At 40.9% G+C, this 13,943-nt stretch overlaps 1 long non-coding RNA gene across 1 annotated transcript; it reads right to left on the reverse strand.

Annotated features, from left to right (window-relative positions):
- Positions 1-6,221: 6,221 nt before the first annotated feature.
- Positions 6,222-7,484, reverse strand: LOC129429402 (uncharacterized). The gene is made up of 5 exons (XR_012369426.1): positions 7,100-7,484; positions 6,839-6,920; positions 6,686-6,721; positions 6,411-6,501; positions 6,222-6,273 (listed from the first exon to the last, which is right to left on the reverse strand). It is a non-coding gene; the product is annotated as an uncharacterized lncRNA (long non-coding RNA).
- Between the last annotated feature and the right edge of the window lie 6,459 nt (positions 7,485-13,943).

Below are 13,943 nucleotides of genomic sequence, written 5' to 3' on the forward strand. Positions count from 1 at the left end.
GACCTGCAAGAACTCCAGGACCACAGCTGATATCCACAGCTTCATATAGCCCACTGCAGTTGTTTCAGCTGTTCCTGACAGACTCCATGCTTCAGACAGTGGTGGACAATACAAATGATTATGGAACTAAACATCAAGAGGGCAAGAAGCCATGGAGGAAAATATCTTTGACTGACTTATTCTCATTTCTAGCTGTTATTTTGTACATGGGTCTCAGAAAAGCATCTTCACAGAAAGATTTTTGGAAAAGAACTAAAAACCACAGTCAAGAGTATCCACGGAAAATAATGTCATGCAATAAATTTCAAAAAATTGCCACTACACTGCATCTTAGCAATCCCAAGACTGATGCAGAGAACGATTCAAAGAGAGGAACGCCAGCCTATGACCGCCTCTGCAAACTCAAGCCATTATATCAGGACCTGAGGACTGCATGTAAAACATACCTCCAACCTTACCAGAACATTGCGATTGATGAGAGGATGGTGTCATCAAAGGCAAGAAATGGACTAAAACAGTACATGAAGGACAAGCCAACCAAATGGGGTTACAAGCTATTTGTGCTGGCAGACTCTTTGTGTGCTTACACCTGGGACTTCTTCATATATGAGGGGAAAAAACCTGCATCACAGTGCACGCAGAGCAAAGGGCTTAGTTACGAGTCTGTAATGGCCCTTGTGGATGTAAAGCTGTTGGGAGGTGGCTACAAACTGTTTGTGGACAACTTTTACACAAGTCCAGCACTATTTAGAGACCTCTTCCAAAAGAACATCTGGGCCTGTGGAACTGCGCGGTCTAACAGAGTGGGATACCCAAAGACTTGTGAAAATAAGCTGCCCAGAAATTCTCCACGTGGCACTCAAAGATGGATAAGGAATGGCATCTTGGTGTTTGTTGAGTGGAAGGACACACGGGAAGTACAGATTTGCTCCACCATACACAGAGGTACTAGTGGGGGCACTGTGCGGAGGAGGGTGAAGGCTGCTGATGGCCAATGGAGCAGACTGGATGTTCCAGTTCCAGATGCAGTAGCAGACTACAACAGGTTTGTCTAATTTATTCAATTGTATTGCATAAGTTACTGCATTATTGTGTATGTTTTATGTATTTACTGTCAGGTATGTTTTTGGTTGTAACATGTATGATTTGCTTTTTTTACCAGATACATGGGTGGCGTGGACGTATCTGATGCATTAGTCGGCTATTACACAGTCTCGCAGAAGACCAGAAGGTGGTACCGGACATTTTTTTATCACTTTGTGGATTTGGCTGTTGTGAACGCCTTCATCATTCACTGTCAGATGGCCCTGATGAAACATCAAAAGCCAATGACACAGAAGATCTTTCGAGAGACTCTATTTATGGAACTGGTTGACTTGGTGTCTCAGGATGAAAATGTTCCTCCACCTGCACCTGCACCTTCAAATGGTTTGCACTTGGCAAAGTACATTACTCCAGACAGCACAAAAGGAAGACGTAAGTGCAGACTATGCAAACAAAAGACTCCCGTTATGTGTTCAGCATGTGGGGTGGGACTGTGCTTTCAGCCAAAACGCTCCTGTTACAATGACTGGCATGACCAGGGGAAACACGTGTAATCTGTTGATTAACATTGTGTTTAAATTGTAAATAGTAAATATATATGCTAAAGTTTTGTTTTTTTTTAAAGATTTTTTCAACATAAATATTTAGTGTAAATATGGGCATTTTTATTGTTTTTGTAAAAATAATAAATTCATAAAACATAATTTATTTTGTGTGTATTATTTAAAAAACTGTAAATACTGAAGGTTTACTAGATGTGGTACATCTACATTGCACTATTACATCTTTTTATACCACTTACCATTTGGTGTTTTGAGGCCTCCCAGTAGACATTTTCGAAAATGTGCCACGGTGAAGATCAAAGCTTACAGGAACCTTATTTTTTATCATATCATCTTCAAATTTGAAACATAGATTGGTCAGACATGTGCTCTTAAGACTATGTTGTTTTTGGGTTGGTATGGCACATTTAATACGACATTATTAATAAAATAAAAACATGTTTAATGTTAATATTTTTTTTTCACCTTCAGTGTCTATAACTTTTTGTTTTTTTTACATATCTGAATTCTGATAACTACGAAGTAAAGACACAACTGTCTTCTTTTTAAAGATATCAAAATTGTGTCTGTAGGTCAAAGGGTTTTGGAACTACAGCTGTTTTAGTGTGGGCATGTAAATTTCATGATTTTGCCTGAAAACGGCTGTTAGGATTAACAGGTTAATTTTGCGTAATCTAACCCTAAACCGACGCGAAAATGGTAAGAAAATAGGAAAGAGAATGCAACGGACGTAATAGTATTGAACTCCCCAGTTCGTCAAAAAATGACGCGAAAGGTATACCCTCCCTGTCACATATTGACGAATGGTCAAGTGTCGTTAAATATTGACGACATGGGGTGAGGATGTGTTGGCCAGTGCATCCACGCTGAGTGTTCCTTCGGATAATGAATAAAACAGGCGACAATGGGTTGTCTCTGAAGAAGCAAACAGATCTAACTGCGCTCTGCCGAAACATTTCCAAATCAGCTGAACCGACCGGGGGTGGAGTCGCCACTCGCCAGAGCGCGCTGCTCGTGAGAGCGCGACTGCCGCTGTGTTCAGCGACCCCGACATGTGAATGGCACGAAGAGACCTCAGATACTTCCGACTCCAGAGGAGGAGAGACGGGCGAGATGCGACAGGTGACAAGAGCGCAGACCGCCTTGGCGATAGATATACGCTACAGCCGCAGTGTTGTCGGTGCGCACTACATCTTAAGCATCAAATCACGTTGACGAAACGGACGAGCGCAAGATATACAGTGCACAGCTCGAGGCAATTTATGCTAATGTCGCTGGAATGTCGAACAGACCCCCGAAGCGACGAGCCCGCCGTACGTGGCTGCCCACCCCGTGGTAGAGGCATCTTTGCCAACAATAGCATGCCTGGAAACCTCTCAGTGGCACCCGTACCCTGAGAAACGCTGGGTCTGACCACAGGGTGAAAGTGTGACGGCATCTCGATGTAATTATAATACTGTGAAAGCCGGTGAGCCACGCTCTCCTCGGGACTCGGTCATAAAGCCAACACTGAAGCGGTCTCATATGGAGCAGCCCGAGCGGTGTCACGGCCGCGGCTGCTGTCATATACCCCAGAAGTTTCCAAAATTATTTCAGTGGAACCGCAACCCTGCCTTTAAATGTTGAGGCAAGCCAGAATTGACTGAACACGCGCTTCTATGAGACGTGTTGTTAAATCGACCAAATCCCGTTACTTTCCGAGAAAAGAGATTCTCTGCACGGGGCAAAGTTTACTCTTTCCCCAGTTGGCCTGAAGACCGAGACGAGCGAGGTGTTTAAGTACACGATCTATGTGTGTGCACAGCATCTGACGAAACTGAGCTATTATGAGCCAATACGCCAAAACGCAAACACCACTCTCTCTCTCAGGGGCTGCAGTGCGCCATCCGCAACTTTCATGAAGACACAGGGAGAGAGAGAGAGAGAAAGCCCGAACGGTGAGACATTGTACTGATATGCCCTCCCCTCGAACACAAAGCGGAGAAACGGCCTGTGTTGGGGGAGTATGGAGACATGAAAGTACGCGTCCTTCAGGTTGAAGGCTGCGAACCAATCCTATGGGCGGATGCATTAAAATATGCTCCTCTGCGTAAACATTTTGAACAGCATTCTGTGAATGTGAATTCTGTGAATTCTCGATTCAGTACGCGCAGATCTAGGATCGGACGCAACCCGCCACTCTTCTTGGGTACAATGAAGGGCTGTAAAGCCCCGAATTTATCTCGGCTGGAGGGACCGGCTGGATCGCGTCCTTTCGCCAATAGGACAGCAATATCCGCACGCAGTACGTGCGCATCGACAGCCTTCACCGTGGTGAAGCGAATGCCTGAATATTTGTAAGGTAGCCGGGCAAATTGAATGCGTAACCGAAACGGATCGTGCGTAAAAGCCAACACGACGGGCTGGGAAGCTCTTCCCAGGCCCCCAGATACCGAGCGAGAGGAAATTAACGGCACGATGTGTGTACCCGTGGCGAGCGGAGACGGGGAACTCAACGACGCGTGCTCTTTGGCCGCATTGTGAGATGTTGTGTGTAATGAAACACTCACCCGAAACCGCTGATGGATGCTGAGCAAAGGCTCCTTTGTAGATGTCCCGCTCGATACATCCGCTGGCGAAAGAGGAAGAGGAGAACTTAGGGTTTTGAGCCCGTCCGAAACTCCTATATGCCTCTGGTGATCTGGAGAAAGAAGAGGAATTCGCTCTTTGAGGTTAGTGGGTGCCGATTGAAGTCGGCGGAACACAAAACGAAACCAAGGATTCCCCACCCGGCCCTCCTCCGGGGTGGGGGGGGGAGATGCTTTCACCATCTCCTGAAGAGCGATCCTCTCAATCTTCAGATCGCCCGACTCAGAGCCGTTAAGTTTCATTTTCCACCTCTGTAGCGGGCTGAGTGGGCGGGTGTACTGCTTACGACAGGTTCCTCAGAGCTGCCGGGATGAAGGAACAAAAAAAGCCGTAGCAGGACGCCCTCGGCGAAAAGCAGACCAATATACTGACGTAACGGAGGGGGCAGCTAGGCTCCGACGTGGCATGATGCCTCAGTCTGCTCTAAAGCGGCCGATCATTGTTGGACACTCTCAGCCGCGTCGCCGAAATGGCTGGTCTAAAATAGAACATTAGGACGATTATTAACGACCTACTTAATGCCCGCAAGACACAACCAGAGATGGCGTTCCTGGACCACCGGGGGTGGGCATAGCACGTCCGGGGGCCTGTGGGGTGAACCCAGTCGCACGTAGCGCCAGGTCAGAGTCACACAGGATTCTATAGTTGCCAGACCGTGACCTCACCTGTGCAGATCCTTCAGTGCCTTAGCCTGGCGGACCTGCATCACGCCATGGCGCGCACGGCAGAGGCCGCCTCTCACAAGCCCGTGGGTCTGTGAGGGGAGGGAGGCTGGTCTCTTGGAGCAGCATAACCCTTAGCGGCCCCGCCGTCAGTAGAGGTGAGAGGTGATGGCTGAACGATCGGTTCCAGGAGGAAAACGAGTTTTCCACGACCGTGTCAACCAACATGCACCCCGGGAAGAAAGGCACAGAAGGTTGGGGCTGTTCTTGCAGTCCTGAAGTGCCAATCATCTAGGCGGGACCGTGCGGTGGGGGAGGAGCTCTCCGCTCCATGCAGACCGTCTCCGCGCTCCCGAGCGTACATGGCCGCCACTCGGGGTCGAGCACGGGAGCCCCTACCCAACCCGAAGGCGGGAGTGGGTCCGAGTCGGCGACCGAATAGACGACCCCCTCTCCGATGCTGTGACAGACATAGAATCCTCGTGAGGACTGAAAGAGGATGAGAGCGCGTAGAACACGCGCCACCCGTCTCTTACGGCACCTCTGGCTGTGGATGGGGGTGCTGAGAGTCACTGGACGAACCAGCTAACCGATTCAGCACCGTTTATACGGAGATAAGATTTCCGGAGTTTTGCCACCGCACCTTTAACGGGGCTCCGCAACGGAAAAACGGGGGTGACGTTCCCGGAGGTACGAAACCCGTCTCCGCCATCCAAGAGGTTCATGCTCTCTTAGCCTCAGCATGCACTCTTGCGCACGAGAGAAAACGATCGTGGCCACCCGGGGACCCATACATTTGCCGCATCCAGAAACACGGACGGAAAGACATCTTTAAAAAGACGCTCCCATCTCAGTGCAAGTGAAATGCTGTCTTTAAAAAGACGCAGAACACCGCAATACTCTTTTAGAGGAAATACTCTTTTAATGTGCTGATGTTGATAAAGCACACAGGGGAACGGCTACGCACACACTCAACTAAGAGTGAGAAAAAAGTCAAAAAATTAAAAAGAGAGGTGGAACACCCGCGTGCCTCCGCTGAAATGCCTTTGCCCAACCAAATCGAACACGCAGAGTTCTCCAAAGAGCAGAGAGTAGCTTCTCGTGAGCAGTCAGTCTGCCAGCTTTCGAAGCTAAAAAACTGATTTGATAACTGCACCCGCCGCTCATTAAATACCTGTGTGGCGGGGCGGCGCCGGCAGATGCAATTATCTGCATGCCAAGTTCATTGGCGTTTTAAAGGTTTCTCGAAGCAGATAGGTCACCCGCGAAGCGGTTCCCAATTCGTCGGTCACGACGTGACGTCGTAGTGACCGACTGAAAGGGAACCACTGTTATCAAGCCAATGGCAGACCTCCAGAGCTTCACTCATGATCCACCTACAACAGATAGACAAAAATAATTCTGTTATCACAAGTAAATGTGCCACAAGATCACACACATAATCTCCAAAATGTTTAAACAGTAAATAACTATTATTTTAATGCCAGCATTGAAAGTAACATGCATACATCACCTTTAAAAACAGGATGTGTCTTTCATATCAAGCGGTCATACGCACTGCCTTCACTCCCAGCATAAGCAAGATTACCTCGCATATGAAAACTCTGAAATATCAATAAAAAAACTAAACACATGTTGTACCACATTCTTTTCATAATTAGTTTAATAAACTTAATGTAAAATATACATGTATATGCTTTATAACAAACACTATAACAAATCATTATCCTAAGTCATTGTTAAAGCAGAGTCCCTGAAATATATCATTTAAAACAATATGAAGATTACCTGCTTTAAAGGGAATGAAGCTTACAGTATGTTGACCTGTTATAAAATAAATAAAGTACATCAAAAACACGCAAAACCTCAATTTTGCAAAATGTTTAAACAGTAAATATTATTATTTTAATGCCAGGATTGAAAGTAACATGCATACATCACCTTTAAAAATAGAATGTGTCTATATCAAGTGGTCATACGCACTGCCTTCATTCCCAGTAAGATTACCTCACATACAAAAACTCTGAAATATCAATAAAAAAACGAAACACATGATGTACCACATACTTCTGATAATTAGTTTAATAAACTTAATGTACAATATACATGTACAGTATATGCTTTATAACACTTTAACAAATCATTATCTTAAGTCATTGTTAAAGTAGAGTCTCCTATCATTTAAAACAGTATGAAGCTTACCTGCTTTAAAGTGAATGAAGCTTACAGTATAACGTTTACCTGTTATAAAATAAATAAATTACAATAAGAACACACAAACTTCAATTTTTTAAATGTTTTTAACCGTAAATGATGATTATTTTACTCTCTTACCTGCTTGTGATGTTAATCTGCTGGTTTTTCAGCAGGACTGATGATTCAGGGCTTTTACAGGTGAAAATAATCAAGAGGCAGCTTGAAAATAACTGACTAAATTTAAAATCAAAAAAGGAGGGAAATAAAGAACCCTTTTGCCAAGACAAAGAACCATTTCAGCAAAAAATGGTTCTTCAGTAAGCTATGGTTCTATATAGAACCTTTACCATCGTTTCAGAACCTTTGAAGAACCTTTTTTCTTAAGAGTGTAGAATGAGACCTGTCTTGGAAACCGCCCCATAATGTGAAGTACCTAGGTCTACATTATGCTTTAATTGCCTATAATTATCAAAATTCTAAATGGAAACTGAATAAATAATTACATAATAAAACTGGTTAAAAATAAAAAAGTAGCTTGGATGTAGCAAGCTACTATTGATGTAGCTTAGCTTGCTACATTTCCCAGGGGGGTAGCTTCAGTGTAGTGAAGCTTCATTTAATGTAAAGTAACTGGTAGCTCAGCTCACTACATTTTCCAAGTAGCTTGCCCAGCACTGGTGACATGGAACCGGCATTTGCAGACATACTGTTAGGAAAGGTAAAAACTGAAGTTAATATCAAGTTAGACACCTGCGTCCATATTTATCAAGCTTCTCAAAATGCCATTTTAGGATATAAAAACAAATAAGTTAAAAAATCTCCACTAACGTTAGCTCACGAGCTCAAGTCAATCTAGGCGGGAGCTGAACTAAGCCCACATTGCAATACTTGGAGAAAACTTGCGTTATAATTAATTAAACTATGTTAAATACTTTTAAGAACATGCATAACACAATTTTATAGAAGATATAAAGACAAATAAAAGATCTCATTATCTCATTAGCTCACAGCTGCGCCGAGCTCAGCTCACCCCACTCAGCGCTCGAACGACACGAACCAACGGTCAACATTAAAGAGTAACTAAACCCTAAACCAACTTTTTTTAGTTAAAGATCTGTAAGAATGATGCTTTATTAGCCCTGTTCATTGATTTTAGTAAGTTTTTTGACATTTGTATATAAAGTGTTTCAATACTACAATATATGGTGTAAAAACGTCTTAGTGCTGCCCTCTTCAGGTTGAACGGTGGCCACTGCAGTTGAATTTTCCTATTGGATGTTGGGTCCAAAAAGTAACTCGTGACGTAAGCAGATTCAAGCTCACCACGCCCTTGTTACGATCTCACTACACACAAGTTCGTCCCCTCTATCTCCGTTGGGATCTGCCCACTTTTCTTGCATTTTTCAATATTGCCAGTGGGTGGAGTCAGCCTCTGACCAGGGGTTTAGTTACGCTTTAAGGTTTATCATATATTAGACATATCGAAATATAATGACAACTGAATAAACATCACTGTGAACTAATTTCAATAAAGTAACCACGAATGTAAAGAAACTTACCTCATAATACCACAGAGACACTCGTCTGAGGAGAATAGCGGTTAATCCAGATCTCGCGTCTCCCAGTTTGAATAATCACACAAAGCATTCGAGAGACGGACACGCGCCTAAACGTGCCTCCGCCAATAATAACATAATAAAAGTAAATAAAGATATAAAAGATGAAAGTAAAGTGCTTCTTCCAGTGCTGCTTCCGGGACCGAAATTGCCTGTTTAGAGCCAATTTAATATAGAATATTTATTCAATAAAAACAGAAATATCAATCGACTTTAACTAAAGGTTTCATTATCGTGCAGTGTCCTCAATATTATTTCTACGTAAACGTTCATGCAGATTTTGCCCGGATTATTGAATGAACAGACCTTTTTATGGACATTATTTATGGTTATATTAAAGGAGTTATGCAGTCCAAAACAGATGTTACTGTAGTAAAACCATGTTTTGCCAATCAATAAAGCAAGACAAGATGGTTCATTTTCATGAGGGTCCTCGATTAAAGGTGATGTAGGAACATATCTAAGATTTTAACTGTTCTTTGCTAGATGTTAACTTTGAATTGGAGCAGCCATCTACTGATGACGTTTCAAAAGTATTCAGTCTTTATAATACAAGTCCAGACAGAAAATGCATATTAATAAGTGGCCAACACATACCACTCAGTAATTTCAGTGCAGTTCCTCCCCCGACGCTCACGCAACCATTTACGGCAAGAAACTGTAATTTTATAAAACAGTTCAGTACCGTAAAATTAACGGTAATTTTTTACAGTGTAGAAGAACCGTTTTTAGTGCCATATAGCACCGGTGAAGCACCGGTGAAGAACCGGTGAAGCACCTGTGTAGAACCATAGAGGTGCCATATAGCACCACATTTGGTTCTACATAGCACTATATGGTTCTACACAGGTGCTTCACCTGTGCTATATGGCACTAAAAACGGTTATTCTATGATTACGAGCAAACAACCACTTTTGGTGCTATATAGCACCATTTGTTTTTAGAGTGTTGAAGTGGTCTTATATTTATAATTTGTCTAGTTAAGATTCACAAAAGCAATTTCACCTTGTTTTTATTTTATATTTTATTTTAAACCAATGACCTAATAGGCTATTAATCAACACTGTGAATTTAGGCTTTTAGATTAGACTGGTCTAATGCTGCGTTCCAGGCAGGGCCGGCCCTGGGCATAGGCGGAATAGGCAAATGCTAAGGGCGCCGCCGACCCCTTGGGGCGTCCGTGCGCCCAAATTATTATTTTTTTTAATATATGTGTATAAACATTTAACTATAAATATTTAATTTTGCACAAGAAAACAGCAGTTATTAATGAATTATTAGTAGCATAGTATCTCGGATGATCGTTCTTGTTAAATAGCTCTGTGGCTATACTGCACTGAAGCGGCAGTTTAAAATATAAACCCAGAATTCAGCGAACGTCAAGAACAAGAAAACGAATACAACAATCAGTCAGAGACGCGGAATTTACATAATGTTACAAAGACCATGTTAAAATTTCAATGTTTCTGCACAGAAATACCAACTTGTTCACTTTGTTTGGTATTAATAAGCTGCCCATTGGAGTGCTGGCCGCGGTGCTGAAGACGCGCTCGGACTAACCCACCCAACTAACTCATCTGCGCTTTCCGATAGGTTGCACGTAAGGGGAAAAGTATTCTTTCCCTTGAGAAGAGTTGTGCACTTTTAAACTTTTTTAAATAAATTTCTCTTTACAAAAAACCTTTTTCTATTTAAAAGCTATAATTTCATTATTTTACTAACCCAACTAATGACTCCTCCGCTTTCCAATAGATTGCACGTAAATATCTGTGCATATGTGTACTCTGTCAGAGCACGTCTTCACACCGCGGCGAGCAGTCAGCACTCCAATGTGCAGCTTATTAATACCAGACTAAGTTGGTATTTCTGTCCAGAAACATTTAAATTTGACCATGGTCCGTGTAACGTAATTTAAATCCCGTGTCTCCGTCTGATTGTTGTTTCCGTTTTCTTGTTCTTGACATTCGCTGAATTCTGGGTTTATATTTTAAACTGCCGCTTCAATGCAGTATAGCCACAAAGCTATTTAACAATGAGCACAATCTTCCGAGACACTACAACATGCTACTAATAATTCATTAATAAGAGCTGTTTTCTTGTACAAAATTAAATATTTTAAGTTAAATGTACAGTGTTAAAACATGTAAAAAAGACAAGATTTTAACAATGTCAAGATCAAATGCCTGAGTGACAGGGTGTGTATGTGCGTGCGTGTGTGTTTCCAAAATATGTTTTTAAATAAAGAAAAACAAGACAAAGCTGTTCAGTTTATGAACAAAATGATTGGAACACAATTGTGATTCTGTGATTCTAAAGGGCACCATTGAAATCTTGCCTAGGGCAGCAAATTGGCCAGGGCCGGTGTTCCGACGATCTGTGCTACCTCTCAGAATGAGCTTCCTACACACTCTGCGCATGCGCATTACGTTGAAACACTTGGAAGGCTCTGATCTGAAGTCCCGCCCATAATTTTGAGCTACCTTGCCTCACATGTACAAGTATTTACCAGTATTTACCATATTTGTACACATATATTTAAGCACTTTATTCCTTTTCTCTTTTCTTTGTTGTCTACCTTTTTTAATTTAATTGTTTGCTCTGTGTGTCATGTGTTTACAATGTATAGTTGTACAGTATATTCCTATTTATTCTTGTAGCCTCTTGGCCAGGTCATGTTTGTAAATGAGAAGTGGTTCTCAAACAGTTTACCTGGATAAATAAAGGTATAATAATAAACATCTGGATAACTGTGTAAGTAATAAATCCTGTTGAATTAAAATACTGTTTTCACTGCATAATCGAATCTTTAAAAGTAATTTTTTAATAATCTATGTTTTGTCTGCGAAAAAACGAGGTGTTAGTTACGAGATTGTCGCAAACGGGGTTTACCTTGCCCTGAGGCACGATGTTTAATAAAGCGCTTGAGGTAAACACATTGTGCGGAATTAAATACTATTTTCTTTGCAAAGTTGAACCTTTTCTAGTAAATATGTAATCTCTGCGTTGACATTGACGCCAATTAGCAATCCTTTGTCCAATAACCTGGTTCCAGGCAGGCTTTTAAACCCGTAAGTTACGACTTCAAAACCACGACTCACGACCCTATGCGTGAAAGTGCACTGGAACGGCAGTCAAAGCCGTGACTTCCCACCCGTGAACTCGTACTAGATCGATGTACTCCTAGTTCAGAGTCGTGGTTTTGAACTCGTAAGTTACGGGTTACCGGTTGCCTGGAACGCAGCATAAGTTGCGCTTCTATATCATTTTAGGGATCCCCAAAATCATTTGCTGCTTTATGTGTATCCCAGGTGAAAAAAAAGTGCACTAAAATACACTTTATTTAAGTACACTTAGTACACTTTTCCACAATATACTAAAAGTGCTCTATTTTCGCACACTAATTTTGAACTTAATATACTAAAAAGTAGTATTTAGTACTTCTTAAGATGAACTTAATACCATCTTAGTGTACTCAACTGTGCTATTTTGAGACACCATGAAGTTGAACTAAAATGTATTTTTAACATACTAGGTCTGTATTTAAAAAAAATATATTTAATTATAACTTGAAGTACACTTGAACCCACCTTTAAGCATTTTTAAATATACTTTAAAGTATACTAATGGTATGTAAAAATAATATTCCAAATGTATTCCCAGGTGAAAAAAGTTCACTAAAATACACTATTTAAGTACACTTTCCACATTATACTAAAAGTGCTCTATTTTCGCACACTAATTTTGAACTTAGTATACTAAAAAGTAGTATTTAGTACTTCTTAAGATGAACTTAATACCATCTTAGTGTACTCAACTGTGCTATTTTGAGACACCATGAAGTTGAACTAAAATGTCATTTTAACATACTATGTCTGTATTTTAAAAAATATATTTCATTATAACTTGAAGTACACTTGAACCCACCTTTAAGCATTTTTAAATATACATTAAAGTATACTAATGGTATGTAAAAATAATATTCCAAATGTATTCCTAGGTGAACTTAAGACCATCTTAGTGTACTCAACTGTGCTATTTTGAGACACCATGAAGTTGAACTAAAATGTCATTTTAATATACTAGGTCTGTATTAAAAAAATATCTTTAATTACAACTTGAACCCACCTTTAAACATTTACGAATCTACTTTAAAATATACTAGTAGTATGTTAAAATAATATACCAAATGTATTCCCAGGTGAAAAAGTTCACTAAAATACACTAAGTTCACAACCTTAAGGTACTAAAAGCGCTTTATTTTCGTGCAGTAAATTGTGCTTAATATAGTAAAAAGTAGTATTTAGTACTTGTTAAGACAAACTTAAGACAATCTAAGTGTAGTCAACTGTGCTATTTTCTAAAACTGTATTCAGTTTCAACTTGAAGCACATTTGAAGCCACCTTTTAAACATTTATAAATATAATTTAATAATTTCAAATATAATAATATTACATAAATAATATAGCATACAAAATGAAATAATAATATATTGCCCACACATTTGTATACATAAAATACATCATTTCTAATGTACTGTATGTAACATTTGAATTACAGTACAGTATACTATTAGAATGTTATATGTAGTATTTTACCTGCATGTTTGCCACCAAAACATGTTTTAACTCATTCTAAAATGATACTGTTTCTTCTACAGCCCGACCGATTTATCGTTTTGCCGATTTTATCGGCCGATATGAGCATGTCGCAGATATATCTGTATCGGCGTACAGGCCAGCTGACAGTCTTGCCTGGGCCCGGGACAAGAGAATCTTAGAGGGCCCCCCACCCCTGACTTTTTACGGGTAACAAGACAGTGGGCATAATCAGATTCAGGACCCACGAATATTGCATATTATACATTGTATAAAACATTTAGTTAAAGGTGCAGTGTGTAATTTTTAGAAGGATCTCTTGACAGAAATGCAAAATAATATACAAAACTATATTATCAGGGGTGTATAAAGACCTTTTTATAATGAACCCTTATGTTTTTATTACATTAGAATGAGAAGTTTTTATCTACATACACAGAGGGTCCCCTTACGTGGAGGTCGCCATTTTGTGTCGCCATGTTTCTACAGAAACCTTTAACGAACAAACTTTTTTTACTAAGTTGTCTCTGACGATGACATGTTTTACCGGTGGTGGCTACTGTAGCTTCTCTATGCGTTTCAAAAGCGAGGGGTGAGTGGATTGAGCCGTTGGTTGAAATTTGCAACCTCACCACTAG

The sequence above is a fragment of the Misgurnus anguillicaudatus genome, chromosome 5, assembly GCF_027580225.2.
Source record: "Misgurnus anguillicaudatus chromosome 5, ASM2758022v2, whole genome shotgun sequence".
NCBI classification, from domain to species: domain Eukaryota; kingdom Metazoa; phylum Chordata; class Actinopteri; order Cypriniformes; family Cobitidae; genus Misgurnus; species Misgurnus anguillicaudatus.